This window comes from Lynx rufus, unplaced genomic scaffold (genome assembly GCF_022079265.1).
Source record: "Lynx rufus isolate CCGP_SWC_20201006 ecotype Redwood Valley unplaced genomic scaffold, mLynRuf1.p SCAF_11, whole genome shotgun sequence".
Classification (NCBI taxonomy): Eukaryota; Metazoa; Chordata; class Mammalia; order Carnivora; family Felidae; genus Lynx; species Lynx rufus.
Window position 1 is genome coordinate 46189597 of NW_025814825.1, and position 24423 is coordinate 46214019.

At 40.7% G+C, this 24423-nt stretch overlaps 1 protein-coding gene and 1 non-coding gene across 5 annotated transcripts in view; one reads left to right on the forward strand and one right to left on the reverse strand.

The window, feature by feature from the left end:
- Nucleotides 1–24423, reverse strand: part of SORCS1 (sortilin related VPS10 domain containing receptor 1) — a 505682-nt gene that overhangs the window by 275276 nt on the left and 205983 nt on the right. The window lies entirely within an intron of this gene.
- Nucleotides 6629–6765, forward strand: LOC124507319 (U4 spliceosomal RNA). The gene has a single exon (XR_006960976.1). It is a non-coding gene; the product is annotated as a U4 spliceosomal RNA (small nuclear RNA).

A 24423-nucleotide genomic window follows, 5' to 3' on the forward strand; every position in this document is an offset into this window, starting at 1 on the left:
TTTGTCTAATTTATCCTCCAGATTTGGTGGTGCATGTCTCCCCTTCCGTTTTAATGTTTTCAGTCCTTACATCCATCATTGGAGAGTCTTGTGGTTAATGGGCATGTGCTAATTCTAAGGGCTCATGGATCCTTATGAAAGCTTTTGTTTCTGCAATTTCAATAAGGGCAACAACTGACAAGCATAAAAAGCAGCAAAGCCAAGGCCATGCATCTGATAATAAACTGTCTTCGTGAATTGAGAAAAAAAGAGGTTCATCGTGAGTGCCAATTGCTTCTTGTCATTTCCAAGAGTTGAAGCAGAATAACTGTTAGAAAATTAAAAAAAAAATGCAAGACAATTCTGTTTTGACTTGGATCTGTGGTGATTTCCCACACCATCATCTTTTAACGCTTTTTCCTAAAATATCTGTAAGTTAACAAACATTGTTTATTTTGGAAGATCAAACTGACGCAGCAGGACTTTCTCAGAGACAAGAAAGAATGAAGACTTTGAAGAGAAAGTAACAACTAAACCAAATGTATTTTTAATTACCTTTAAATTATACTAATAACAACATTCTCAGTGGGGCAAAGAAATCAAATCCTACTTACTGTGAGATGCCTCAGCTTGGGAAAAGGTTTCCTTTCCTCATTTGTTTGGGTTTTGTCTTAGGGACTGGACTGTAGCTATATACAAATCTTATAATTTACATCCATTGTATGCAAAGGACTAGATGGTTTTATTTGCCTGTTGACTATGATTTCTCCAAGACTAGCGATGGGTTTTGCATCACTGCCATTGTTTGCTTTGTAATACCTTAGAAAAATCACCTTTCTTTCTCCAGCCCTAACTCAGAGTTTAGGAATCAGGAGTCTTAGCTCTAGGAAAACATAGCTTCTTTTTGCTTGTGGATGAAGCAGAGAGAAGTGAACTGACATTGCCAAAGTTCACATATTTACTACTGGAATCATGGATATCATCCAGCTCCTGTAAATTCCTCCTTGGAATATTATCAATAGTCGACACCAGGGAAATGTGCCATATAGTAAATGTATACTTACAGCTCTGCCTTTCCCCACCAGTCTCATAGGCGGCCATGAAATGTGCTGAAATTTGCCAAATCAAGTAATTTACATCAATTTTAAAATATAAAATCGGTCTCAAGATTTATTTAAAAAAAACTTTATTCAGAGTTTATTATGTGTGTAGTATATGCCCATGTCTATATTAAGACATATAAAAGAACATATAAGAATGTCTTCTAAGAGCTTACTTTCTAATGGAGAAAAGGAGGTCCATATTCAAAGGTTCAGCCCCAGAAAGAGGAGAAGCAAGAAGTACGAGAGAAGAAGGCATCTAAGGACCACAGGAGTTTGGTGATTAGACAAATCACAGCCCAGGGCTTGAGAGGAGAGTGGAGGTCCAGCATCCTGGGTGCTAACACTGAGACTTGAAGTAGATCATTAACTGTTTTTAATAGAACTATTAGTGGCATCGCTATCTCCCTCCCCTTCTGTGGACAAACCCATAAAATCTTGGAAAGGTACACAGCCGTAGAAGTGGAAACATAAAATTACAGCTTAACTATGTCAAATGTGGAAAAAGCCTACCTAATTATCTTACAGATGGGTCCAACCGAGTGGACTCCTATTGGCCAACTTGTATGTAGACATCTGGTGTAAAATAAAGAGGAACGTTGGGATCTGTGACTTCTATACTGTGCTACATAATTTGCTAACTTCAAGAAGTAAAGTTAGATTATTAAACAATTTTTTTAAGTAAGAGTAATGTTATACTAAGAAACCAAAAACACTCTCCAAAGAGAGGTATGGAGTGAAAGAAGAAATGAAAACTACGATTACAGACTAATTAGAAAATAATGAAAATGCAAACACTATTATCAAAACATGGGATATACCACAACTCCACTGTGCATCTAAAATAAATGCTTCATTTCAAACACTTTAATAATTAAGTAGTTAAAATGAAGGCCAAAAAAGTGATTATTAAATTTAAGAAGGTAAAAAATAACCATAATCTTTACAAACAAAAGCAGGGGGAAGGAAACCATAAAAATAAAGGTGGGAAAGGATGACATAGAGAAGAGAAAAAATATATTAAAATTTCTCAATAAATCCAGGAGTTGCTTCTTAGGGAAACAGAATTAGTATATGAATATTAAGCATTAATATGTGAATCTGGTAAATTCACTAATAGAAAAGTAAAGAGATAAAACTGGAGAAGAAAAAGGTAAATGCAGTGTTTAAAGAATATATAAATTCCTCTATTCATATAATGTTGATATATTTGAAAATCTAGGTCAAATTAATACATTTCTAAGAAAATTGATATTACTAAATGCAATAAAGAAAAATCTGAAAAAAATATATTTAATTGTAGCATATTTGATATACAATGTCTTATTGTTTTCAGGTATACAACATAGTGATATGACAATTGCCAGCATTATGAAATGCTGACCATGATAAGTGTAGTTACCATTGTCACTATGCAATGTTATTGCAATATTATAGACTATATTCCCTATGCTGTACTTTTCATCCCTGTGATTTATATGGGGCAAGATTATTAAAAGTTAATGAACTATTAGTCGTTCTTCCATATCTCCCTCTTCCTCAGTGAAGGCTCCAGAGTTAGGCTATTTTGTGAGTGATTTTAAAATATATATATATAATTTCACTCCAAAATGTTAGGGAATGAATCTGCAAACAAGCTAGGACTTAGGACTCTGGTTTTCCGATAATCTGCTGTCTGACTTTTCATCAAATTATGCTACTTCCCTGATCTCACTTTCTTTGCCTATAATACAAGCACTGGTTCACGTGTGCATACATGTGTGTATGTGGGTATATTTATGGGTGTGTCAGAAGAATGACTTATATGGAATGCAGCCAACTCTACTATCAACTGTGCAAACACAGAATTTGAGGGTTAGAAAGTCCCAGAATGCTTTAAAACACTCTCACAATTTATTATTAGTAACCTCCCATAATTTACTATAAACTCTTTGTATGGTCTCTGAGGTTATAACTAAGTCAATTTCTTTCCTGTTATAACCCAATCTCTTCTGTCTCATATCAACACCTCTCTCTCCTTTGGGGAAGCATTTAGGTTCAACAACTATATGTTGTAATAACAGGTGAGTCTACTTTAAATACAAAGCTGAGGCCAGAGTACGGAAATCGACATTCTGCTTGGATCCCAAAGCATCTTTAAATTAATAGAGTGTGGAAAGTTCAGCTGTAGTGCCCTGGGGAAGGGACTGAGTACGTGACTGAGGGATGTGCCAACTGACCAACTTGCCATAATATAAAAGAATCAGTCTCCAGACACTATAAAGGTCATACAGACCCCCCAAAATGCTATTTCACCACACCTTCTTTCCAAGCTAGCTGAATGACAAAAATTGAAAAAGAATGATAATACCCATTTCTGCCAAATGTATGTGGGAGACAAGCACTTAAATAACTTGCAGGTAGGTGTATGTTCAGTGCAACTGTTTTGAAGAGTAACTATGTACATCATTTTGTGTGACTCTTTACAGGATTTCTGGCTTCTTTCCTAGCAGTGAAATTGCTAGGTCAAAGGATTCTATCCCAGTATTACAAATAATAGTAGCACATTAGAAAGAACCTCATGTCTGATAATGGGTGCACTGGCACACAGTTTTATATATTCAATAAGTGAGTATTGTCCCTTATTAAAATAAAGAGGTAGATTTATATTTACTGACATGAAAATATGCTTAATACATACTAATATGAGGAAAGAATAAAGGATATAGGTCAAATGTGCTATGATTAAGCTAGCCCCCTATTTGTGCCTACCCATACAGAAATAAAGAAGCACGCATACACAAATATCAAAGTTTTTATCCCAGGATACTGGGATTTTGGTAGATTTTACATATTTTAATTGTTTCTAATATTTAAAGAGTCAATGTTACTCTGGCAATCAGAAAAGTAATCAGAGTATTTCCATTTTGATAACAAAAATAAATAAGCGTATCTATGAATAAGATAAAAAAAAGATGCTACCTATACCTATCAATGCAAGTACAGTCATGTCCAAATGTCCTAGGAAAGCTTAATGAACAGCCAGAGACCACTGTCATTCCTCTGAGTGTGGAATGTATCCATAATCTGACTCAAAATATGTAGCCTTAAGTTCTTATTCAACGTTTTTCTCTGGGCAGAAGTCTGCCTAGAGGGTCAGCAATCATGATTTATACGTCTCTTTCCCCAACCCTTGAACCTGGCACGGCAGCTTATACACCATTACACCCAAGTATCTGCACCCCCATCATCATTGTCAGGCAACAGAGCTTATGACCTCTGGGCATATGCTAGTACTCCTTGTCCTAAGTCCCCAACAGCCTTAGAAATGTTTAATGTTTAGGATAGGTGTTTTTACCACCGAGTAGTACTAAGAAGTTCATGAACACACAATTACACAGAATTTAGATGCTAAACTTGAAGCTGATGTCACTTGCTTATCAACACTAAAGGCTTCCAGGAACTCTTAGCATTGATCCTCTTTTATTCCAATGATCAATTTTGTCCTTTCCCTGGACTGGCATGGCTGATAGGAGGACTACTTCTCTGTTTTAGCTGTACAGCTGAAGAATTTCCCTGTGTAGTTAAGTTTGCTACCCCCAAGGGACAAGCTGGATGCATCTTCAGTAGGATACACTGTCTACCCTTTCCCATGGGCCCATTAGTCCTTATAGACAGCACACCCCGAACACTGGAGGGACCTTGCAATAGAATTGCTCCCTGTGTGGCACTAGAAGCCATCCTAGGTAGGTAGACTGCACTATTCTGCTTCTTCTAGTCAGTCCTGGGTTGTTCATTTATGATTTCAAGAATTATCCTGATCTGCATCTGTGGAAACCATTAAAATCTGCACTAGGAATCTTTAGGCTCCACCACCTAATTCCTGTCCCTCCAACCAACTTTAAACATTCCATGCACTCCGTTATTTGCCTTCATGGTACTTGTACCCTTCCTGTCTTCCTTGTTCCCTCAGATGCTTTGGACGAAATATATGCCTGACTTCCAGGTCAGCTTTTCCCTGAGAGGCGCACCTCAGCTAATCATCCAACATCCACTACGCAAGCAGTATCTTGCCCTCTCCATTCCCTCTCCTCCTAGAGTGTAGGATCCTAGCCCCCTTGGTGTTTGGGAAGAAGGCTCTGGCACAACCATTTGAAAATCCACAGACCACACAGACTTTGAGGGCTGCATTCAGTTTTATGCTGGCTGCATGGCTGCCTTGCTTGCCCTCAATCCATAGCTCTCATGCTGAGGACCCTTGCTGACTTCACTGAGGTGAAAAGAATGTATTTCCTTTGGTCATAAGTCATCATCTTTTCCCTGCAAAGTGGCTATAGGTAGAGAGTAGGAGAATATAAAGTGTGGCACGAGCGGGAGAAAGAAAATATATTCAGGAATAGAAATTGAAATAGAGAAGTGCAGACTCACACATGTACATACAGAGAGGGGGATTCTTTGCTCCCAGACCATGGCATCATATCAACTCTGAAATCCACATGTCCATGTCCCTCCTTCACCTCTGCCAAGAACACATAGATATGCCTTTTCTACCAACTACGTGCTATTGTATAAATGGGGGTGGGGGGGAGGGTGTGCTGTTCTATCCCAGTTAATAGTTTAATCCCTTTACCACACATCCTTCCTGGGATTTTCATGCATCCTCAAAATATTTAATTTTCAAAATTACTTCCAATTCCCAATTGGTTTCTCTATCTCTCTCACTTATTACCTCCAGTGGAAATTCCTTTCCCTCTTATCTGTGAAATCCAGTCCCCTTTGCTTGTTATCTCTCCACACACACACATACATATGTGTATATATATCCACACAATACATGTGCAGGTATCACTACGATATGATTGCTGATTTGCAGGGAGTTAAGTCTCCAGAGCTCAGCACAATGGGGAGGAAACCAAATTGCGTATCATGGCAGGAAAAATGACTTTAAAAACTTTTTAGCAATTTTCACTCATAACTACTTACTGGCATTTTTTTTTCCTAGCCAAACCATTCTATTTTAACAAAGTAAAACAGCTTTGCTAAATAAATAGTGCAGAACAATTCTGTTCTCTGTGGCCTCTGCCTGCAAACATAGATCTGACCCTGCTCTCCTTTACATATGCAAAGTCTGCAACTGGTGGAGGTGTAGGGATGACGTTGAGGACTGGGCTCTGGATGCCAGGAGTCTGGTTTTCTACAGTGTGAAACTGGGGTAGGCTACTACACAACTCTGTGCCACAGTCTCTTTACATATAAAATGCAGCTAAGGAGATAATACAAAAGGACATCAAAGAATATGATACTGAGCCATGGGGTTTGCGTGAGGCACACATGAAATGATGACCCAGGAAAGGTGCTCATCACGTGCCTGGCACAGAGTAAACCCTTTTTAGTGTTTGCCCTAGACAGAGGGCCATGCACGACTTTGCTTCCTAACTCGTCCTAACAGTCACTGCACGGAGCATAGAGGGTGGGGATGTATTACTACCAAGGACGTCAGTTACGACAACTATCTCCTGTTGGAAGGCAGAGGAAGCTATAGTAAGTTGTTTTTTAACTGCACGGTTTTTAGCTTTGCGCAGTGGCAGTATCGTAGCCAAAGAGGTTTATCCGAGGCGCGATTATTGCTAATTGAAAACTTAACTGCACGGTTTTTCTGTGCTTAACCTTTCCAATGATTAGAATCTGCTAGAACATACATACGCACGTAAAGAAGGCATGACTGGAGCAGCACTGCCCAATCCAGGGTCATTCATGTGCCACCACGATTCTACCAAATCGCTGGACCACCACATGTGCTATCCTTCACTCCCTTTTCTTTTTTCTTCTTTCAATTAACTCAACTATTTTTCTTAGCCTGATCTAAGATAACAACCATTACATCATAGGTCCGATGTGCTGTTGATCACTGACTACTATTCATAAAATAAGTAGCAATGACTAACATCTTAAATATGTCTATCCACGTCCCGACTATGATAACTGTCTGCATTTGGAAGCAGCTTGATTACTGCACCCCAATATTGTTTGGTCTATGCCTATTGTGTGCGCTTGGATAAATCATTTAAACTCTCTGAACCCCACTTGCTTCATTTGGTCCCGTTCACAGATCTCTTGTAAAGGTTAACGGAGAAAATGTATGTGAAAGGGTTTTATAAACTGTAAAGCACTGGGCAAGTACATGGTGTTAATTTTCAGTTGATATCCAAGAACTTTTTGTTGTTATTGATGATGTCTGTAGATTAGTTTTGAAAAGCAACAAGGTGGCTTTTCAAAGAAAAGAGAGCTTCTTTTATCCATAAGCTACCTGGTTGATGTGTCACTCGGGATTCCACAAATGACTATAATCCCAGCCAGTAGCACATTGGGATTCCCTACTGCGGTAACCGATTATTGACATCACCCTTGGAGCCCAGTAATGAGAACAAAACCTACATATGTCCTTTTTGCTTTTTCTTCTCTTGACATTTTTTTTTTAAAGTCACAAAGTCTCGGCCCAATTCTCTACAGATTAACTTCAGGACATCCATATCAGGAAGTCAGGATCCTCACCTCAGTATCAGGTAGCATGGTCCTCAAGGTTGGAAGACCTGACCTCAAAAGCACTGTCAGTATCTGCAGTCATAGTAAAGCTCTTTGCATTTCTCTGCCAATCCAAGAACTCCTGGGCTTTGCACATTTTTCTAGGACAGTGGTTCTCAATCTCAGTTGCACCTTATAAATCGTATGGGGAAATTTTTTAAAGTACTGGTCTGAGTGCCAGCCCAAACCAATTTAATTAGAATCTCTTGGTGGACGCAGGGGCTTTGGCATCCATTTACATTAAAAGTTCCTTAGGAAGACTCCTCAGGGACCACTGCTTTAGGTTAACCATGGCCAGAAAGTAAGGCTGCACCTACAGAGCATGGAAAGAAGTAGGAATGAAGTGCAATCAATGTGTTTAAAGTAGCAAAATCCTATAAGTCAGAATAACCAAACAAGAATAAAACAAAAACAAGTAAAACGCAACACCAATGGCACCTGCCAGTCTACCCATGCCACTTTTTCTCACGAGATGACCTTTTCTGTCTTGCACAAGAAGATCTTGTCAAATTGTAGATGCCTGGTACTTACCCCTGACCTAGAGGAATCAGAATGTCTGGGGGCCAGAGAATTTGCATTTCAGTGGGTTCCCCAGAGCATCTAAGTCCACAAAAGATAGAACCACTGCACTCTATGTGATTACATGAGAGAACTGAGCAATCCCTGCTAGGTAGCACAATCCTGGTTCCCCACTCTGGTTGCATAAGGAGAACCAAACTCTTTGAGCTTTAAAATCTAGACACCCAGATTCGACTCCAGGCATCCAGATGTGGGAGCTGAACTGCTGAAGTTTTTAAAGATTCATATGGGATTCTGATAGGCAGTTGGATTATGAGCCTCTTCTGTGGTGGCAACACCACTGGGCAGTGAAAAAAAAATTGCAGGGACTACATTGCCAAAATGTTTTCCCTTTGGCCAGGTGTCATTACCCAAACACACTTCTCTATGTCAATTCTCTTTAGAATGAGAAAATGAAAATCTCCTTCCTGTCAATTTGCCTTTTGCACAGAAGGGAATCCAGATTTAGAAAGTGTTTAAAGCAGTGAGCACTCCCAATGTCCATTACTCAATGCTGGAACCAGAGGCTCCCCAGGCATTATTAAACAAATTGATGAACACTGTGGCTGGATATAGAGGGAAGGACAATGCTGCTGGAACTGAAATACACTGATTCTTCTTCTAAATGTCTTGTAAGGAGAGACCCAGGAACTGACTTCCTGGATTTTCATGCAGAGGCGATAGTTATTTACATCTGAAAAGTCCAGTTTTGCTGGCCACTGGGGATTCTGAGAATGAGCACAGGATGAAATGCAACTTAATTCTGTCTACAGGAGAGGGGTTTCACAGCTCACCCCACTGGGACTGTGCACGGTGAGGCAGTTATTATGGCCTGAACAAATGAAGACCCAAGCCAATTACTGCTTCAACCGCCTGGTTTACTTCTCAGTAGGACTTGGCGGCATACGAGATGGAGTGCTGGTTCTTGTCTGAGTTCTTGGCTTAACACAGAAGGATAATTCATCCTGGACATCTTGAAGGCAGGGTGAAGACCCCAAAACAGGCCACCTCCATTCCTACTCAGTAGAAGGCTACTGGAACTGGGCATTTGAGGGACAGAAGCCTAAGGAATGTCCATGTGTCCAAACCATATTCTGTTAGGTGACAAATGGGAAAAAGAAGAACCACCTGGCACTCCCAGAGAAAAGGTAATGAAGAGCCTCTGCTTTGCCTGTAAGTCCCCCTCCCAAACCGAACAAACCAACAGGCACTGGAGTCAAGGGGAAGACAGCAATGAATTCCCTGTCTCTCCCAAGTTTGTGATTGGTTTCAAAACACTGTCATCAATCATCCTAATAAGCACTTAAAAAGTAAATCAAAGGCTATTAAAACACTTTTGACATTGAGCTTGCTTCCTCAAGCAAACCATAAATGCCCAGAATTTACAACATTTGCTGGGAGGAGGGAGGAGGACCTTGGTTTTAAAAACAAATTTATTAGCTTGTTTCTTACAGTGTTTCCCCCCCTTTCTCCCCTTGGGACAGTAATAAACTAAAATTGCTGAATGCCATAACGGACTGCTAAATGTGTAGCTAAGGTTCATATCATTATCTAAGCTATTCTGGGTTTCAGTGGGGTGATTTATAAGTATATGCCAGCAAAAAGTAACAAAACACTTTCTCCTCAACCAAAGGGGCCTAGGGCTATTTGATCAACGTCTACACTCCAAGTGCAGGGCAGTGAAATAATACTCTGTGTTACTCTCCTTCACAACCAGAATTCCTGGGGAGAGTGCAACAGGGCAGTGAAATCAACTGAAATGGCAGCCACCCTACGTCCTTAATATGTAGGATGAACTTGGGTAAAAGCCATTTATCCTCCCCGGACCTTAATTTCTTCAACCCCAAAAGGCAAGGATGGGTTTTGATAACTCTGAAGATCCCTTTCCAAAAGACAGTCCTGCCATCCAATTAGCTCATTAGCCAGCACAGCATTAATCAGCTATTTCGGGACTTATATGAATGGCTAATGCGAGACTCCATTCCCTTCTATCCAAATCATGCCGGGTGGAAGTGTTCCCCCCCTTCCCACTGGCATACCTGATTGCTAACCCTTCTCCTTCTTTCTCCCCTAAGCATGTGTTCAATGACTGATCTTGGATTTAAACTCTCTTTGGCTCCTTGATTTGCTTCTGATCAGCAGTACTGTCAGCTGGAAGGGGTAGGCTGCCCCCATTTTCAAGCCTGCAGGTCAAAGGAGATGGAACTGTGAGGATGGGGTGGAGGGGTGGGGCAAGGGACCAGCCTCTCCAGAGGAAGGAGTGTCGGCTTTTAAGGAAGTAGGAGCAGGGTGGTTGCTTATCTGCAGCCCAGACCTCTTCTCTGAATTCCAGACCTGCATGTGAGAACTCCTCTAGGATACCTCAAACATACCCCAAATGCAACTTTTCTAAAACTGAACCTGTGATCTTCTTCCCCAAGATGGATCCTGCTGCAAGCCTCCCTCCCTCAGTGAATGGTACCATTATCTATGCCATTAGGCAATTCAGGCACCTTGCCTTCATTCTTGACACTCTCATCTCCTTCAATGGCTTTATGCCCAAATCTTAGATTTTGGCCCCCAACACCTGCTGAGCATTTCTTGAATGTTAACAAACCAGCGCATGTTCCCACTGTCAAGACCTTAACCAAGACGCGCTATCCCTCTCTTGGTTCTCTGCAGTATCTTCCTACATGATTTGACAGCACTTTCTCCTGGATCTTCCAAAATGCACAGTTGCCCATTTCTCCCCATTCCCACCCACATCTATGCCATCTTCCCCCCAGCCTTCCCTACCAGTGGGTCTCCACCCATACTCTACTTCCCATACCCTTCCCTTCCAATCACACTGGAGTTCCTTGAGTTCTTCTTGTGGGCCATGACTCCTCCCTCCACATGTCAGTGCCCTGGGTGAGGTGTTTCCTCTTTGCCTTTCCACCCCACTTCATTGGCCAACATCTATATGCTTCCTGGTTGCCACTTTCTCAGAACAGTCTTTCCTGTCACTGCCGTCTAGCTAGAATCCTCTAGGTATTGGTGTGTATGAGGACAAATTTCCATTCATTTCAGTACTTAACTCTGTGAAGAGTTACTTTCATTATTTTAGTGGAATCTCTTGTGCTTAGTTTTAAATTTCCTGAGAGCTGAAAACCACTTCTGATTTTGCTCACCAAAATGTTCTCAGGGTCTAGCGCATCAGACACTCGAACACATTTATTGAACGAAGTGGGTAGCTGCTGATAGCAATACATTTTATATTTTTCCATCCCACCATCAGCCAATTCCAGGCCCACACACTTGCTTCTTTGAATTATATGACTTTTCCCTGCTAGAGTGGTCTTCCACATAAAGTTGCCTGTGTCAATCCCTTTACAAACAAGGGTCTACTTTCCCAAATTTTTCTTTTTCTTTTTTTTTTTTTTTTCAATCACTCACATACAATGTCACCAAAGAAAGGGCCCCATTTAAAAAATACTCTAATAAGGGGCTCCTGTCTGACTTTGGTTAGGTGCTCAACTTCAGTTCAGGTCATGATCTCTTGGTTCATGAGTTCAAGCCCCTTAAGCACAGAGCCTGCTTAAGACCCTCTGTCTCCCTCTGCCCCTCCCCTGCTCTCAGTCTCTCTCCTCTCTCTCTCTCTCTCTCAAAAATAAACACTAAAAATATATAAAAATAAAAAAAAACACTCTGATTGAAAGTCAAAGTTCATATCTTTTTTGTCCTACTTTAATCCAAGAAGGCCAGACTGTTTTGTCTTTATAAACCAGACATTTTTATTTCTCTCTCCAAACCATTGCCTGCAGATCCCTCTCTCCCGCCTACTAACTTGCTATTTTCTCCTCCAGATCTTCCCTGCTGACTCTTACCTGTATTTATTTCTCTCTTCCTTGAATTATTACCAGGTTAATTGACCTGACTGCACCCCATCTATACGTTTTGGCACACCCAAACTACCCGAATTACTTACAACTACAAGCTTTTTTCTGCCTTGGGACCTGGGGCCACTTGGCTTTCACCGCCTGCTGCCCTCACCCCCTTCACTTCTCACCTGGCCAACTCTTTCTCACCTGAAATACCATGTTCTCAGGGAAGTTCTCCCTGATCACGCAATCTAACCTTCTTGTTATTCTAAGGACAACATGGATTTCCCTTCCAATTATGGCTTATCTCATGATACGGTGAATTGTAGGTTTTCCTTTACAACATGTGTCCTCAGTACATTCTACGCTTCGTCAGTGCAGATGCTACCATGACTACTAGTGATGCAAAAACCTTGCAGACTCCCTGGCACGTAGTAAGTGCTCAGCAAATATTTCAGAATGTAGAAGTATTTCAACTAATGAACATAGTGTTCTGGTCTCTGAATTAGTTCTCTAAATCTATTGAGGGCAGCGATCCTATTTATTCCTTGTTTTGTATCCCCCATGGTGCTAAATCCACAGGAAGGTTAGGCCAGGGTTTGTCGTCTCCGGCACTGTTGGTATTTTGGACCCAGGGATCCTTTGTCATGAGGAGCTGTCCCGGGTACTGCAGGATGTTCAGCAGCATCCCCAGCCTCCCAAGGACTAGATGCTAGTAGCAACCCCCACCCTCAGCCATAACAAACAAAAATGCCTGCAGACATTGCCAAATATCATGTGTGGGAAACATTCACCCCTCGATACCCCACTGAAAACCACTGGATTAAGTGTTTAATTCAACCAGTGTTGATTAATGGATTGCAAACCAGCCTGACAATCTCTAGGTTCTTAAGAGTCCCTCAAATTCTGGGAGGAATGGTTCCACTCAAGCCAAGGAACACAACAAATGTCTAAAAATACCTGACAGCTTCTATGAGTGGTGTTCACTTCAAGGGCTAGAAACTGCAGCCAAATTGGCTGGAGGCCTATGCTAACTTCTTCCTTAGTAATTGTTTTCTCAATAGATACAGCTCATTTTGAACATCCTCGGATCACTAGGTGGATTTATATCTTGTTTACTATTCCCTGAACTCACCAATTAAGTTTTCATCATTGTAACTACCTTTTGTATTTTTTATCTTCCTGTCGACTACAGCCTCCTGAGAGGGAAGAATCTGCACCTGGTTTATTACAGTGCCTTCTGCCACACACAAGAGCACCTGAGCAAAGTGGCTTCTTAATAATGAAGATATGGTTGAACTTTCCCATTTGCTGCGCATTCTCACACACGTTACCTCCTCAAACAGAGAGACACAGAGAGACACCCAGAGAGAGGGAGATATGGAGAGAGACAGAGACAGACAGAAATGAATGGTGTATTCAGTGGCCTCAAATCTGTGATCAGCACTGAAAAACAAGTAATTAATTACTCCTTACCAGAAGTTTCAACATCTGGGCTCAGAGGCAGAGAGAGGAAGAGGCAGGGCTAAAAAGTTTCATAGTTAATTTTAGTGGTAAATGAAAAGAAGTGACAGGAGCTTTCATGATGACTACCTTGGAAGTTGTACAATATAGTGTGTATTCTATGGCCTTTTGTAATATTGACCACTTAAACACCTCTTTATAAAGAGCGGCTGGAAAGGGAGCAATGCTCTTTTCATGGGGAAGGGTTAAATACCTGCTAAATCTTGTGCGGTAAATACCAGAATGAGGCATTTCAGTCAAGGTCTCCTGATTTTAAATCTCATACACTTTCTAACCCAATCCCATGGACTCTTAGGAGGAACACACCTAGTTTCACTGACACTTCATATAGTATCGTGACAGTTGTGGTCATTTTTTCCCCTATTACCTTGAACGTGGTCTGCCTGGGTAAAGAATATCTGCCAGGACCTCTAACCAGGGGCAGGTACAGATTCCTGGAAAGATGTGCATTGTTTCATAATTTCATACCTCCGTTTGAGTGCCTTGACTGGATTCTGATGGCTGTGTGTGTGTGACCCATAATATCATTGAGCATGAAGTGAATAAAAAGTAAATTCTCTAAGCTACTTGATTCAGGGAATGCTTAATGGCGTTACATAGTAAATGTCATGATGCTGCACAAAAGCAGGGTAAGATTTTAGCTCTGACTTCTAGCAAAAAGAAGAAAGGAAGAAAAGAAAAGAAAAAAGAAAAGAAAAGAAAAGAAAAGAAAAGAAAAGAGAAAAGAAAAGAGAAGAGAAGGAAAAAGAAAAGAAAAGGAGGGAGGAAGGAAGGAGGGAGGGAAGGAAGGATGGACCTCTTTTTTCTATAAATTAGGAGCAGAATATGTATAGAATGACCACATATGTACCGGCTTGCTCGGGATAATCCCAATTTATTCCTGTTGTCTCAACATGATTATTCCTAGCGTCCCCTCTCAAAAGGATTACAGTTTGAAAAGTTAATTGTATAATCTTGCTAAATTGTACATTGTCCAGGTTCACAATGTATGTGACTAGGTTAGTACATTAAGTTTCATGTATAATCACATTTAAAATAGTTGAATACTTCCTCCCACAGGTTGTTCATGATATTCTATAGGTTTAGGGACTAGGTGAGTTCCTCCCTTCTCTTCAGAGGCTACAATATCACTTCCCAGGAGAGGAATTTTACACTCCCACCACTGGACACCAGAGAGCAATGGCCAATGCAAAGAAAAAGGCAGACACTAAGCATGAAATAAAGTGACCCAGCCACCCACTGGGACCCAGGGCCAACTTCCATATTCAAATCTACAGGTAACACCTGTAACCAGAGTGTTAAACGCACATGACTTCTGACTTAAAATATGGTTTTGTTTTTTTCTCTTCTTAAAATTTATTCTTTGAGTAATATTTCCTGGATGAAACCCCTGGCAAACCCCTGAGCTTTCTGTTTATTTTAATATAACAGCCCCAAAGTCAACGTAATGCCACATACTGCATTAATTCAGTAAACTGTCCCGTTGAAGTTAGTAATCCGAAAGCTGTATCTGACTGCATTAAATCTTCCCCCTTCTCTCTCCCTACTCCCTACCTTCCTACCTCCCACACCTGCTTTCCAGTCCCCATTACTCCCACCTTGACTCCCCCCATGCCTTCCAGCCTGAAGCCTGCACTGTGGGAGGGAGGCCTTCTGCTCTCTGAGCACTCTAACCAAGCCTGCTGAATTCTCTACATGCTGCCTTGTTCCAGAAGGGCAGGAGAGGAGGCAGGGCAGGAATAAGGGTCATTCTTACTTCTGGCTGGTTCAGCAGTCTGGGCAGAGAGGATGGTAAAAGTGACTCTTTGGTGACGTCTTCAGAGCCCTCTGCCATCCCTGCCTCCTATGTTCCCGGGGCCTGGACAGTTGTATCTCCAGTCTAACTGGGGACCCTATCCCAAGCTGGTGGTCACCTGGAAGCCCCCCTTTCCACTGTGAGGTCTCCTGGCCTTGTCAGACAGGTCTGCTGAACAAGACCCAAGAGGACATCAGCGATACTCTCTCCAGCCTGGTTTTTGCTAAACACTCCCACTTCCCAGACCCAGGGCACCAAAGCAGCAGCCCCTTCTGTGACCCATCATCGAGCAGGTGGTTGGCTCCTGCCTCTTGCTTTAGATTTGCCAGGCAGGAGTCCCACCCCAATCCACAAACCATTTGTTTCAGTTAAGAGTCAGGTGCTAGTCTTTGTATCGCCAAATTTGGGGAGACAGAGAGGAAGCTCTCTTGAAGCCCGTTTCTTCATCACCATGTGATGGTGATAAGAAATAGCTCAGTGCTTTGATAACTCCTTTTCTTTTCTTTTTAATTTTTTTTCAACGTTTATTTATTTTTGGGACAGAGAGAGACAGAGCATGAACGGGGGAGGGGCAGAGAGAGAGGGAGACACAGAATCCGAAACAGGGTCCAGGCTCCGAGCCATCAGCCCAGAGCCCGACGCGGGGCTCGAACCCACAGACCGGGAGATCGTGACCTGGCTGAAGTCGGACGCTTAACCGACTGCGCCACCCAGGCGCCCCTGATAACTCCTTTTCAAGAAACCTTCTTCATCTAGCTCCTCACACGCAAGTCCTACTGAATGCCTCTGCCTCCTGATCCCTACCAGGCTCAAGTGATGTGACAGGCACCAACCTCCTGAAATTGGGAAGAGAGGGCTCAGAGTATACTTTTCTCTGGCTCTCTTTGTAATGGTACCCACCTTACAACATACTCTCGCCCTCCTGACATATTTGTGTATCTTCTATCCGACTCATCTACTTGACCGAAGGGTGTGAATGTAGAAACAGGTTACAACAACCATTTAACTTATAAGTCAGAATACGGTAGGGAAGGCAGGGGTTGAGGAGAGAGGGGAGTGTTCACCTCACAGTTAACCTTGGAATTGTAATGCCTGCCTATCACACTGGCACCTCAGTAGAAAGTGTACAGATTCATTGGAAGCTATAAACCTTCTGTGAGTATTAACATTAAGGGTCTAGTGCCTAGGAACACAAAACCAGGTTAGCAGGCTGACATCCCGCCTCCATCCATTACAAATTCAATCTGAACAGTGCTTATTTCTTTTCTTGTTGCCTGGGCTTTCCGAAAAGCTCTCTCTAGGGTCCTTCTTCATACGAGCCAAGCACCTTACTCCCACAAGGGAAATCTAAGAAATTGCTTTCCTGTGTGCTCTTATATGGAGTTGAGAAATCCCCTCTGATCTGTTGAACTTTTGAAGTCCCAGAAGCAGAAAACACTAAGAAATATATAATAAGGTCAAGAATCTGAAAATGCCACTTGTAAATGGACAGTCATATTGAGTAGACAGGTCTCCTCAGGTGGTGAACATTAGGGCTTAAGAAAGAATGAAAGGGATAAGTTACTTTGGGCACTTAATTTTGTTCCAAGGACAAAGTTTTGATTTCCTTTATACAGGTTCCATGTATCATGGGCTCAAAATGCAACCACCACTGGGCGCTAATACAGAACCTCAACAGAATAAGAAATTGTAGGATTGCCTCACAAAGGACAGGGAAGATGAGACTACTTGGTTTCAACTGCACATGAAGACTCCAGCAGCTTTTGTTACCTGGGCAGACCCATAATTCCTCTGTGAAGGGCTTATAAGAGTAAACAAACACCACAAATGGATAAAAATGTTGATCAGAAAGTCAAAGAATTGGGACCATCAAGTAATAGAATTTGTCAAAGGAGTTTTTAGGTGTTTTTCTTATTGGCTTTATTTCATTTAAAGTAATTTTATATTCACAGAAAAATTAAGTGGAAAGTATGAGTTCCTATATCCTGGCATCCAACACAGTCTTCCACACTATGAACATTTGCACCCAATGTGTAAATTTGCTATAATGGATAATCCTACACTGGCACCTTATCATCTCTCAAAGTCCATAGTTTATAGTAGGGTTCACTCTTGGTATTGTACATTCTACAGGTTTTGGTGTATATAATGACATGTGTCCACCATTATGGCATCTCATAGAATAGTTTCACTGCTCTAAATATCCCATTTCATCCCTCCTCTTCTCCCAAAATGCTGGTAATCACTGCTCCTTTTATAGTCTCAATAGTTTTACCCTCTCCAGAATGGCATATAATTGGAACCATGTAGCCTCTTCAGATTGGCTACTTTTACTTTGAAATATGCACTCATGGTCTCTCCATGCCTTTTCATGGCTTGGTAGCTCATGTCTTTTCAGAGTTGAATAATACTCCATTGTCTGAATATACCACAGTTTATTAATCCATTTACCCACTAAAGGACATGTTGATTGCCTTCCAGTCTTGGCAATTATGAATGAAGCCGCTGTAAACATCCATGTGCAGGTATTTTATGTAAACGTAAGTTCTCAACTTATCTGAGTAAATACCAAGTAGCAAGACTGGTGGGTTATATGGTAAGATTATGTGTGCTTTTGTAAACACCTGCCACACCATCTTCCAAAGTGGCTGTGCCATTTTGCATTTCCAACAGCAATTAATGAGAGTTTCTGTCACTCCACACCCTCCCTAGCATTTAGTTTTGCCAGTCTTTCAGCCACTCTAAAAAGTGTGCCATGGAATACTGTTGTTTTTATCTGCAATTTCCTTATAATAGATGATGTAGAGCATCATTTCATATGGTTTCTTTGGTGAGATGTCTGCATACATTCCTTGGTGAGGTGCCTGTTCATATCTTTTGCCCATTTTTTAAGTGGGTTCTTATTGTTGAGTTTTAAGTGTGCTTTGGAAATTCTGGATAACACACCTCTACCAAATGTGTCTTTTGCGAACATTTTCTCTCAGTCTGGTGGCTTGTCTTCTCTTTCTCATGAAAAAGTCTTTTAAAGTGATCATCTACTTTTTCATTAAAATCATTGGTTATAGTGAGAAATGCATGATGACAGAGATGCCCGATAAATTGCTCAAGGGATGGAAAGGGATCTTTAAGCCTATTGGATACAATAAAACTGCCTGATATGGTAAAAAATGAAGTCAAAACAAAGAAACAAAGGCTCTGACATTTGTTAATATTATGAAAATTCCAGAAATTTCGCTAAATATCCATATAGAGATAGAGATAGAGATAGAGATAATATGTACACTGTAGACGTATATGTAGGAGCTAGTCCAAAGGTATGCAAAAGGCAAAAGAGAAATTTGAAAAGAAAGTATAAGAAGATGACAGTGAGTGGCATGGAAGGATCTTGTTAAAACAGTTGACCATCATCCTTTCACTTCTGCCAATGTTAATACTGCGGCTGGATATCCCCTGGAGTGAATAGGAATCCTCCACCCATTAAATTTTACTTTTTACAAAGTGAAATAAGCCATACAGAGAAAGACAGATACCATATGGTTTCACTCTTATGTGGATCCTGAGAAACTTAACAGAAACCCATGGGGGAGGGGAAGAAAAAAAAAAAGAGGTTAGAGTGGGAGAGAGCCAAAGCATAAGAGACTCTTAAAAACTGAGAACAAACTGCGGGTTGATGGGGGGTGGGAGGGAGAGGAAGGTGGGTGATGGGTATTGAGGAGGGCACCTTTTGGGATGAGCACTGGGTGTTGTATGGAAACCAATTTGACAATAAACGTCATATATTGAAAAAAAATTTACTTTTTACATTTAAGTACATTTTATTCTGTTTTGTTTTCATTTCAAGGTAACATGATTGTAACGTGAATTCACTTTTTCTACAAAGACAGACCAGCCAAATGTATTTCTTGTGTAACTTTCATAAGTATCTTGAGTTTTATAAATCTTCGTTCTGCTTTCAACAAACTTTGGATGTTCTGATCTATGCAAAATGATAATTATTTTGCTCACTCAATAGATACACTAGAGAAATACACACATACTTTTCCAAAACATATCTACTTCAAAAGTTATTTTAAAATTATATTTTTACTCTTCGATTCTATATTATGCATCATGTCATACACATTAAAAATATCCTTTTGCAATCATTGAGACCTTGCAAATTAAAATATCAAAACTCTGGCAGAATGGCTAATTTGAAGCAGGAAAAGCCTCATAATCCTTGACAAGTGATTGTCTTCTCTAAGGTTTTCTGCCGTATCTCACAAAGGTCCCTTCCCCAATCCTTTCTTGCTCTGTAGTCAGAGCAGCCTCAAAAATCCCCCAGGGCTTATTGCTGGCCACTACTCATGCTACACACTCTGCATGACTCATTTTCCACAAGACACAGCATTCACTATCTGCTTTTGGACTCCTGGGTGGGACCACCACCGCACTTAACTGGCTGTCCCTGCAGCAGAAACTGAACACCCAAATTACACAAGCTCCCTGCTTAGCATGAAATTGACTTGAAATACAGGTGCTCATAAGCAGCCCCTCTTGCTGGCCTCAAGCTCATTTCCTGATGCGTAACTGGCTGAGACCCCAGGACAAGAGTCAGGGTCTTTCCAACCCTAAATAGCAATCTACCCCCACTTCACTGTCCCCCCCCATCAAAAATTGCTTGAGAGAAGAATGTCTCGGTTCAATTAGTGTTCCCTTTTGTCTGGATAACCTGAAATTTGTTCATGTAGCATTTCACATATAATTGCTTCAAGTCTATTTCTCTATTTTTATGATAAAATTGTTCCTTCCCAGTGAAACGACACAATACAAAACAGTCGCCCTACATCTTTGGGAGTAATACTAGAGCCGGAGGGACATCATGTTCTAGGGAGTAGTAAAGCCAATGACTCTGTTAAGATTTCCTTGATGATGGGAAGGAGAAGCAATTACAGGTATATCAGGCTCTCTAAAATAGTTGTGTTCCTGGAAATTTGTGCACAAACCTAATGTTTTATATAAAGACATAACCAGAGCTCTGCTGTTAAAAATATTCTAAAATAAAACACTTTACAAGTAAAAAATGACTTAAAAAAAGGTATCCTTTTTTTTCTGTTGGTATCTTGAGGCTGGTATTGGATATTGTCCATCTATGGAGGTCACAGGATTAGATACAAGAAAAGAAAATACATTTAGTCCCAGCTACAGCATATGGTTATATGTATACTAAGAATTATATTCACCACAGCATTCTTCATAATAATGAAAAAATATTAACAATGTAAATGTTAATCAGGGGATTTAACATTTTTAAGTTAAAAATATTAAAGCAGATCTACATAATGAGCTATTACATTGCCATTAAGAACATGTATTTTTTTAAATAATGTGTTTGCCTTGAATAAACAACTGGAAAGTCAAAGAGAACTGCATGTTAATCCTGGCTTGCTTCCTGGTCTGACATCTAATAATGAATAGTCACTTTGTCTTTCTGAGCCTCAATTACTTCATCTGAAAGGTGGGGATTAAAAGAAACAATCCTGAGTGGACTGTTTTGGGACTTAATGGGGATGATACATGGGAAGTGTTCAATGAATGATAAAGTCACATTTTACTGAGCACTCACTATTATTGTAAGATCAAACCATTTGTAGTTCAAAAATGGTCAAAAAATCACAATCCCATGTGGTTAAAACCAAAAAGAATACTAGAGAAGAAGACACAATACAAAAGTAGACTGAAATCTCAGATACTCAGAAGTATAAAGAGGCACACATCCAACAGTTCACTCTGAAGCAGAAGAATTATTAAATAGTGTTACTGATATTAAAATGATATTAGATCAAGGGTCTTAAACTACAGCCATCTTTCCCATCAAGAGACAGTGACTAATGCTTACGTCAGTGATAACATGCGTGTATCTATGCTGGTACCAGGAACAGAACATAAAAGAAAAATAATATATTTATAGGGTTGTAGCCAGGGTTCTTCTGAGCTAGGTACATAGACCAGAGAGAGACCACAGAGCAGGGAGGGTGGGCAGGCTCCTGTCCTGGCTATGCCCTGGGCTCACAGAAACAGTGGCCCCATTTGAGCATGTGATCTGGCATTTCAAGTGAATGTGGGCAGAAGTAATCCATTCTTCCAGGAGAAGGCGAAGAGAAGTCAGAAAAGGGAGACAGCGAAGAGGAGGAGCTTCTGCCCACCCACCTCCACGTCTACTTTTTCTTCTGCCTTTTTTCTAACCAAATAAACTTGCTATATTTTTAAATGTTTTTCTACAGTGATTGTGATTGCATGTATGTGTAATTTTATAGGAAAAAAAAGAAAATTTTCTTTTACTTGCAATTATATCCAATTAGAGAACACTATTAAAGTACACTGATGACAAAAAATAACAAAATAAAATAATAAAGTATACTGATGATGAGAAGCATTAAAACATCCACAGGAAAGATAGACACTCTCCCAGGTGAGATTATCAATGGCTCCTTCTGTGCTGCTTTGTCTCCATGAATATGCTTTAGTGGTTAAGAACCGCTTCATGTTCAAGGGTGGCTTAGCCTTAGAGGACAGACTTAGAAGGGGATTACGATTATATCAAAGATCAGAAGAGAATGAATTTTTTCAGAACAAAAGACTTCTAAAATCTTCTAAAATTGCTCAGCCTTTTTACATCTCCTTTCCACTATATGTTATATGGAGATCTCCTTGTAACAGTTAATAGAAAAATTCAAATCGTAAACAAAGGAAAGAAAAAAAAAAGATTTGGGATATTAGAATAGAAAAATATGTGAATTGTCCCATTATAGAAAACTAAGATCCCCAGAGATATGGACTGTGCTTACTTTCCATCCCTATTAAAATGGCCTTTTTTGTAAAGAAAAGGCACTATTTTCTTCTTCCTCTTTCCCTGTCTCTAATAATGAAGCCGCATCAAGACAGATCAGAGCCCTCATCAGCTTCTGGAAAAGTAAATCACTGAAGAAAGGCTATTTTGCAGTCTTTCTGGTTCATTTTCCCTCCATTGTTTTAGTATCCTGAGTGCATAGAAAATCAAACTTTGTCACTTACAGTGCTGTTCTTGGCTGAATTTTGGAGCAGTCAGCAAGGTTTCTACAATAAACGAATGACCACACACACTTGTGAAGGTATATGCGTGCACGCGCGTGCACACACACACACACACACACACACACATACACCAGAATAATCAGAACCCTCCGTTGCTGATATTCCAGCCAGAAGGATGAAAATAAATGGTGTACGGTCATTAAAACTCCCAAACCAATAATTTTGAGTATGGTGTCAAATGAATGATGGCTAAGCGAAAAGAGGTCGAAGGGTTCCCTCTGCTTAAACAAATGAATTAATTAAAGGGTTAAGACCAATTGGTTAGAAAATCATCACGAAAGGTCACTCTTAACAGAGTCATTATGCTTAGAGTAAACAGTTATCAGCTTATCCTGCAAAATAAGTGTCAGGGCTGCTGTATGTTTGAATACAAATTATTTACAGAACCCTCTGCTAGCCTTGCCTCATTTTGCCTCTGGGAATATGCAGAAGCTGGCCTGTGTAGGTTTATGCATGTATGTGCACACTTGTGCATCTCATTAAAAATTACCATCTTTGCATGAAAGAGAATGGCCAGCTCCAAGGCCATAGACAGGAGAGCTCTACTGATGGTATCAGTACTTAGATCAAGTGTGTCTTGTTTTGTGTTTTGTTTTTTCTTAGAATCTGGAAAGACACACTGGTTCTCAGAGGAGTAAGGACTCTCGTTTTAAGTTTATTATTTATCTTAGAGAGAGAGAGGAGAAAGAGAGCAGCAGAGGGAGGGAGGGAGAGAGAGAGAATCTCAAGCAGGCTCTGTGCTGTCAGCACAGAGACTGATGTGGGGCTTGAACTCACGAACTGTGAGATCATGGCCTGAGCAGAAACTGAGCAGAAACTGACTGAGCCATTCAGGTGCCCCTGTTTTGTTTTGTTTTTTGATCACACTGTTAGGTAAGGTTTCTAAGTGAAATTTCTATCAAAAGTTTAGGAGACCTAGTGTCCTAATGCTTCCCATGACCTCGCCAACTCATATCTGCTCACAGCTTTAGTAGCCAAAGGCAGACAAGAGGGAGTCTGCCTTTCAAAAACAGGATAATCTTATCAGATTTCAGTGGAGCTTTGAGATCAGAACTTCCCGGAGTTGAACTGTGGTGAAGCTGGCTATGTGATATATTAAAATGCAGATACTGTGGCCTTTGGATCCCCCCAAAATATACGTGTGTGATTCTGGAAAAGCCATATGCTGTGGGGTAGAATCCTGGGAAGATAAACACTGTATGGTTTCTTTCCTAATTCTGGGAAGACCTGGAGATTCTTGTCCTGCTCTTTGTCTCCTGGCGGACTCTGAAGGTTCAATAATATTTGGGAAGAGGGTTCACTCAGATACTACCCAGAACACTCCAGAAATATTCTTTTGGATCTTTATTCATTCACTCAGCTGGTCATTTAATTTTAATGAGCCTACTTGATGTGGCAGGCACTCTAGTAGGCGAGGGACACACAAAGCCACATTGTCCTACCATCAAAGGGTTTACAGTAGAGGCAAGACAGAAAGGTGACAAAATGCATCTAATGTGATGAAGCTAAAAGCAGCTGCAAGAACAGGGTCTCAGAACTCATTGGGGGGGGCATGGAAGTGGGTAGGGGGAATACTTGGTCAGAAAGGCAGAAAACTCTGTTTCACCATGCTGGACTCCAGCGTGAAGTTCTTCCTCTGGAAGTTGGCAATCGCTCCAAGTGCACAAATACAGATGTTTGCTTGTTTCTAACTCCTGAACCGGAGAGCCACCAGCTCAGAGGCATCATCACGGGACAGCCTCCTGCAGTTTTCATGGATCATGCCTTATGAATAATGGAAACTTTCAAGAATGATTTTGGTTTAAGATCAGGGATAAGCCCTTTCTGTGGGGCTGTGTATGTCAGCACTCTGCCCTGGTAAATTATCTGTAGACAGCATAGTCTATCAAAATGAGCACACCACTGTTCATTTTTTCCAGCCTGCCATGCTGTTTATTAACCGCCATCCATTATT